Source organism: Labeo rohita, chromosome 24 (genome assembly GCF_022985175.1).
Source record: "Labeo rohita strain BAU-BD-2019 chromosome 24, IGBB_LRoh.1.0, whole genome shotgun sequence".
NCBI lineage: Eukaryota > Metazoa > Chordata > Actinopteri > Cypriniformes > Cyprinidae > Labeo > Labeo rohita.
The window spans coordinates 4197437-4205543 of NC_066892.1; the positions used below are offsets into that span (position 1 = coordinate 4197437).

The 8107-nt window shown below is 32.7% G+C and overlaps 1 long non-coding RNA gene across 1 annotated transcript; it reads right to left on the minus strand.

Moving 5' to 3' along the window:
• Window positions 1-1232: 1232 nt before the first annotated feature.
• LOC127155922 (uncharacterized) lies at window positions 1233-3275 on the minus strand. Its single transcript, XR_007825660.1, has 3 exons — window positions 3198-3275; window positions 2376-2423; window positions 1233-2254 (listed from the first exon to the last, which is right to left on the minus strand). It is a non-coding gene; the product is annotated as an uncharacterized LOC127155922 (long non-coding RNA).
• Between the last annotated feature and the right edge of the window lie 4832 nt (window positions 3276-8107).

Consider the following 8107-nt stretch of genomic DNA (forward strand, 5'->3'; position numbering starts at 1 on the left):
ACAGACTATCATATAATCTGAGTGGAGATTTAGTTGATCAAACAGCAGTGTATCCCACTAAAAGTTTACGGAAAGCATTACATTCTGAAAAAGATAAAGGTCCCAGAGTTCAGTTAGTGATGAATGAAGAATGTTCTAATATAGAGTATAATATAAAAAGAATTTACCTTATTCAGGAAATTAATAGGTTCTTAGCAAAAAGGACTACAATGAATTTCCCCATATTCAGGGGGAATATGTGGAATTTGAATAATCAGGAAGGTGCATGCCACCTTAACCTTGGTATTGGATGGTAGCAAGATTACAATATGCTGATAAAAAAAATAAATAATTTGTAATAAATAAAATAAAAAATGCAGGATATAGGCAGTGGACTACAGAAGATTGGAAAGATTTAGGTGAAAGAATTATAATCGCCTTAGAATTATTAGGTTCTCTCTGCATTCTGAGAACTTTTGAGATATTGAACTTCAAAGTTAGACTTCTATTTAGAACCATTTTTGTTTTCTAAAAAAAAAAAGGCCCAAAATGTACACAAGACATTTTTTTTTAACAAAAGAAACATCACATAATGTAAATAAGTTGTCACCACATAATAATATGTGAATAGCTCAATTTTGACAAAAATGTCAGATAGAACCTTATAATTCTAAGGCGACGATATATGCATTGATATAAATGTTTGCATATGCAGTACTTGCTTTGTTAGGATGAATAAGCAAAAGTTTTAAAAATTAATTACGATTAAGAAGAGGAAGACTACTAGACACAGACAGAACATAAGCAACAGAGGAAGGACATCTGTCATGAGTCACAGACATTAATATGTAATAAGAATTACTCAAAAAGTAGTGTAAAAGGTCTGGGGGGTAAACTATTCTTCAAATGCTGCCTGCATTAAGTGTGAAGGACACCTGATACCCTATCGAGGGGCACTTAACAGCATCTCCAATATTGCTGCTTAAAGTTTAAAGTATATAAATGGTAGCTTAGCTATTTTTTTATTTTTTTTTTGCATTGCACTGCTTTGTATTGTAACCAATAGAATAAGAGATTTTATTGTCCCTATTGAAAAAACAGCATATGCTGGTTAGGTAGGTTTTGATGCTGGGATGCTGGTTTTAGCTGGTCCTTAGCTGGTTATGTGCTGGTCCAGGACCAGCTTAAACCAGCTAAGGACCAGCATAAACCAGCTTAAAACAGCATCCCAGCATCAAAACCTACCTAACCAGCATATGCTGTTTTTTTCAACAGGGGTTACTATTGCCTCCCGTGAGTCTTTACTTATAACTTATAACTTACAACTTATAGCCATGGCCTAATGGTTAGTGAGTCAGGCTTGTAACCTAAAGGTTGTGGGTTTGAGTCCCAGGTCCAGCAGGGATTGAAGGTGGTGGGAGTGAATAACCAGTGCTCTCTCCACCCTCAATACCACGACTGAGGTGAGTCCCTTGAGCAAAGCACTGCTCCCTGGGTGGGTGTGTGTGTGTCAAAGGCAGAGCACAAATTCTGTGTATGGGTCACCATACTTGGCCTCACGTCCTTTCCTTTCCTTCCTTAACTACAAACTGAGCCTCAAACAAGAACAACCACAAGGATTGCAATCTGCAGGCGGGTGAGTACTTTATGGTTTAGGCTAACGAACAACTGTATTTTTTATTAACTAACATTAACTAAGAGTAATAAATAAAGTAATAAATGTATTGTTCATTGTTGGTTCATATAAGTTAATAAATTAACTAATGTTAACATGACACCTTATTGTAAAGTGTTACCGCTACAATGTATGTGACCAAAAATGATCAATTAGTCATACTAACTAACCATACTTACCAAAAATGGATTCTGATTCGCACAGGATTAATATTATTACAGGACCTCTGTGTACGGCAAAATATGGTAGGTCATTTGCAGGTGAATTTTTACTTTACAAATTACAGACATGGCCAATTTGCACAGTATTACGATCACAGACAATCTCTGCAATTATTACAAATGACTAGAGGTCACCGGGTAATACTTATCCTGTGCGAATAGGGCTTAATTTGGATTCTGCTTTGGATCTTGCTTGTTCTGTGGCAAACCTCGCTGCTCTCCTTTCTTGAGTCATCTCCATTGTTGCTCCAGGGCTCTTTTGTGGTTGTGTAGCTCTTCCTATTAAATGTCTTTGCAGAATCTGTGATGTTAACTCTTGCATATAACTCTTCTCTTCTCTTGCCTATGCCTGTGTTTTGACTGCCACGCTCTCCATCCACTGCAATATTGACACATGCATAACTAAATATATCACACACATAAATGCAGCTGCTATAAGTCTCTCTCTCTCTCTCTCTCTCATACACACACACACATAAGTATTTAAAGTGATATCTTACAGAGGAGGAGTATTCCTTCTCTACTATTTGTACTTCTATGTGTAGGACCTAAAATTGAAATGGAGGTAAACAAAATGATCAGAGAAAATCTTCATACTTTGCCATGTACTTTTAACTTTATAGGCTACTTTTATAATAACATGGGGGATCTAGAATAAGTGGTCTATTCTTGCTTCTTACAGTCCCTCAGATTAACAGACAAATGTTTTATTTTTTGAGTTGCTGAGTTCCAGTAACTCTTACACTGTCACTGAATGACTTACATTTTTACTGTAATTGTAAACACCCTTACATCTACGATAAGCTTTAAAATGTAAAGGCCAAAATATATTAAATACTTTAACAATGATGTACCCATGCTACACTCTTAGAAAAAAAAAAAAACTACAAAAGCTCTCACTGGGGCAGTACACAATCAAAAGGTAATAATATGTTCCTTTAAGGGGTAAATATGGTGCAAAGGTGTATTTGTCACAACCCTGGACTTTCTAGTTGGTTTCTCCCATCATCTCCCCTGCAGTTCTGTGTATTTTGGTTTCTCCCTCATTGTCAACACCTGTGTCTGTAATCAGTCTGTGTGTATATATAGCGTGTGTTTCCCCTCTTGCTTGTTGGACGTTGATGTTACTACCTTGTGTTCTTGTGTCTCCTGTGTTCCCCGTGGATTTATTAAATACCTTCGTTTATTTACGTCGTTGTTCGTGTGCTTTGTCTGAGCGTGACAGTATTATCCCAGTGACAGCTTTTGTACCATTTTTTTTCTGAGTGTATAACCCTGTTTTTGACACTTAAAGACACTATATGATATAAAATGTGTCCCACCAGAAGCATGAAAGGGTTGATCATGTGCTGTTCCATCTTTCCATTTCAGGCCTTTCCAGCGTTCTATGATCTTCCACTGCAAGAAATTTTTTTATTTTTTATTTTTTGCAAAAATCATTAAATTTAGTTTGCCAGTCCCTCACATAAATAAATAAATAAATAAATAAATAAATAAATAAATAAATAAATAATAATAATATTAGATAAACTATGTCTTTACAGCAAAATCAGAATGGAATAAATTTCTTCCTTGAAATTTATGAGTTTGAATTTGGCCACAGCCTGAATTGTAATGCAGTGAACAAGAAGAGGAATTTATTGAATTGCATTTCAAAAATCTTTCTTCTTTGTTATTGAGATTTAACATTTTTCAAAACTTTGAAAACAAGGCTTTGTCAAGCCAACACAATAAACTTTGCTTTTATGATTACAGTTATATTAAATTCATTTTGATTTAATGATTCCTTACATTCAAGTGCCTACCTTAATTCAAATTCAGTTCAAATAATTCTAGAAGCTTAAATATAAATTTAAAAATTCTTGGCATTCTTTAACGTAGAGTGGTTTGTTTTTCACAACCATTAATAATTACACACAGACAAACATCTAACAGCATTTAATTTGATGTCTTACTGTATGGAGGAATTCCTTCCATGCTATTTGTACGTCTTGATGTTGGACCTGAAAAATTAAAATGATGTGAACAAAATAATCAAAATATGTAAGAAAAAACATAAATTACAATGGAGATCTTGGTCATGCAATAAGTTTTCATGTAAACCCTCTCTATTTACTTTTTATTTTTTATAGTAATCTAGAGATTATTTTTGAGACTTACTTGCTTGTTTGTACTAGATGTATCATTATTGAGTGTTTCTTCAATCAGCTGTAAGGTTTCAGTTTGTAGTTTAAATTTTTGGTACATAATGTTTTCATGCACTTGTTGTAGGACAGCACGCAGATATTTCACTCTCTGACTATCATCATTCCTTTTAGTCTCTAAAATGAACCAGATGAAGAGATACAATCTTGTCATTCAAAAAAACTAAAAAAAAAAATAACCAAAATAAACCTGCTAGTCATTACAATGTTTTAAGTCAAGACAGTAAGTTAAATATGGATATTTTACATACAACAACTATTTTTTATACAGTAACAAGATGCAGAATTGAAACTGCAGCTTCTGTTTAAATCTTACCTCTCACTTGCATGCAAACTAGTCCTGTCTTTTGACATCCATTATGAAAGACTTTACATGTATATTCTCCTGAATCTGATGGTTGAACATTTCTCAAAGTCAGAGAAAGATTTCCACTTCTCAGCTCCTGGATGGACAGACTCACTCGAGTCACATGATCATTATTTGTCATCTCCTGCCCTTTATTATAATGATAAATTAGATTTTTCCCCTACACCATCTGATTTCCATAGACACAGCACTGGTTTCAGGTGAGAGATGAGCAGATAAAATGACATCTGATCCAGGGACAGCAGATACCATTCCAATAGGAACCACAAGACTGAAGTCTACATCTGGAGAAAGAAATACATTTACTGTGTGAAAAGCATTTTTATTTTAACATCCAAAATTATAAAACTGTAGGTTGGAACTTGATGTCAAAAGTCATTATGTCAATATATTAATATTTCACAAACATGAAACATGCTCAGTTTTTGTCACATCTTAACTAAGAAATAAAACCTGCAGAATACTTACTGTTAATATAGAGAAAAATACATTCCCTCATTGTGTGATTTTCACAAATGACCTCACAATTATAGTGCCCCCCTTGTGATCTTCTGACATCTTTGAGAGTCAAAGACACATTTCCATTGTGCAGATCTTGTAATGAGAGTCCCGCTCGACCCTCATAGCTCTTTATCATCTGTCCATTCCTATAATGACAGACCAGATCATTCTTTATTCCTCCATTTGATCTCCATTGAAGAAGCACAGATAGTTGGCTTAAGATGACACCACAGAACAGCATCATCTCCAGGGTCAAAAAATACAATGTTAGATGGGCAAACAAGAGACAAATCTGAGGAAGAGAAAAGAGACAGGGAACTGATTGAAAAAAAAAAAAATGTATTCTTGTCAGTCATCTAATTTTGGTAGTAGGGTTTTATGTATACTGTGATGAATATATAGAAGTCAAGCACAAAATGTAAAAGGACAAATTTTTGACTTGCCTTCAATAGGTTCTTCAGCATCAGCCATTTTGCATCAGCTGAGACTCTAAGGTAAGATCCACCTTAAGCCTAAAAACAAACTGTTTTCATTAAATGTCCTCGCATTAAATGATTAAATGTTGACGCTAACCTACTAACAAACTGTATGATTATAGATGAGCAGTAAATCAATTAAAATCAAATCTCTTCAATTCAAATAAATGAATTCAATTCATAAGTAGGTAAGTAAAACTAAAGATAAGTAAAGTGAAGATAGGTTAAAAAAAAAAAAAATAAATAAAGTTATGCTTCAATCCAACAGTATTTTTTTTTTTAATCCTGGCGTTTAAAAATACAATGGGGTATCATAAAATCAGCCTGTCCTGTGAATGAAATCCTGCAAATGTAAACATTTTTGCTCATTATTCTCTTGAGTTAATTCCCAGTAATCAAACAAAGCTTATTTCTTCACTCTTTGCATCATATAAAATGGATTGTCTAAAAAAAACATTCTAATTTGTCTGTAATTTAATCTGTATCAAACTGTAATGTAGTCTTCCACTTTGTAAACTGAACTCCAAAATGTACCGTATGACACTAAGAAAGTGTAATTCTGGATATGGATACAAGACTGTTAATGTACATTTTATTTCTCTATTTTCAAGAAAACTTGAGCATATTCTGCTAGAAACATGAAATTACTGAACCAAAGTTATATTAGTGAAAATTAATTATTAATGTAAAAAAAATTTAACAACTAGATTGAAGGTTTAATGAAACATCATTGTTATACACATTTTATCAAACAAACAAGTCATAGGGAAGTACCTCACATATTTTGTACAAACATAAAACTAAATTAGGTCTGTTATCAAAGCAGAATATATAAAACAGCAATTCTAGCAATTCCCGTGACACAAACACGGGAGTGGTTAAAGCCTTGTAAAGAGTGTTGGGAGTTACACATTACAAGTAACAAGTAATGTATTACTTTTTAATTTGAAAGCAATACATGAGTTACTTTTTCAAATAAGTAATGTCAGGTACTGTTTTCCCATTTGTTGACAGCTCTCCTGTCCCCATGTTGCGAGACACAGGGACTAAGTGCAGAGGCATTGTGTAGTTCCAGACTAAATGTGAACATGCATTTACTCATCTCACCTCCACAAAAACAGATTCAGTACTCCTCAAAATAAATAAAACTGGGAAAAGCTAACTCAAAATCAACAAAACCCTGCATGAAATATGTTAACACAAATTTACTTTATGTATTTAATACCATTGAACCAATGATCTAATTCAAGATAAACATAACTTTTGTGTTTCTTTGTTCTCCTGTGTTCTACTGTACAGACATTAATTTATATTTCCATCAGCCTGAGGCTTACTCATTTCACTTTTGGTGTAAAATTTTTCATTTGTCAAAAACAGAACTTTTTTATATTAAAAACAAACAAGTCAGCCAGCCTACATAGCTTAATGCAAAAATAACTTATATCATTACTTTCCATAAAGTAAAAAGTAAAAAAGTAACCTAGTTACTTTAAGCAGTAACACAATATTGTAATGCATTACTTTTAAAAGTAACTTTCCCCAACACTGCTTATAAGATACTCATATTTGATTTAAGAATATGTGTCCATTTTCCATGAAACAGTGACATTAAAGATTAAAAATAAAGTACAAATCACTTGCCTGTGAGCTTATGTATAACTTAAAGAGTATTAGGTTTATACAGTACATTTGCATACATTCATACTGTAGAAATAAATCTTACGTTTAAGATCAAATTGAATGTTTTGCATCACAAATATTCATAAATAAATAAATTGACTTACTTTTCAACTGCTAATAACAGCAAATTTTTTCTAGATTTTTAGTTTACTCTGTTTAAAATGATCAGGAGAAATAACACTGATTTCTTACCTTCTGTCATTTCCTGTAGTCACTTTTGAGAATCTCTACAAAATTACTGAATCAGTAAAGGCTTGATTACTTCAATGAAAATTTTCAAAAAAATGAAAATGAAAACTAAATTTTCAATGTGTTTGCACAGGTGTAACTGATAAGTGCATAAGATGAATATCTGGCAGTTGGCAATAAGTGGAGGACAAAAGAGCAGCAAGGGAGTAAAGTACAGTACAGGTGGGTGCGGTTAAACTTTCATTACGAAAGACAAAAGGAAGATTGTACAAATTGGATGTGTTCAGTTCACTTCCATGCTTAAGAGATTATAATAAAAAAATGAAGAATTAAAACATTTAAAAAACAGGAAGAATCTGCTGCACTGAAAGTATGAGAATGCAAGTTAATCAAATGACAGTCACAGACTGTAATAATACAAAATATTTGTATATGTATAAAAAATAGTTTTGAGCTGTTAAAAAAAGCATCTATTTAATTTTTTATACTATAGTTTTCTGTATATATTGTGTGAATTTTGAAGCAATTGTTTTTTTAAGTCATCATGAAATCTAAGCTGACCATTCTTATTTTAATATTTATGGAATATTGCAGTGTTTATTATAAAGTACTTATTTGTGCACATCATTATTTTTTAAATACACATGTCCCTATTTTTAATCATATCTTCCCTCCCACTTGCAACAATTTAAAGAAATCTTCAAGTGATGTTAACCATAGAACTTATTTTAACTGTATACTGGAAGCCTTCATTATAAAATGTCCTATTTTTCATCACTGGATCACTAATATAACTGATAACATTTATTATACAA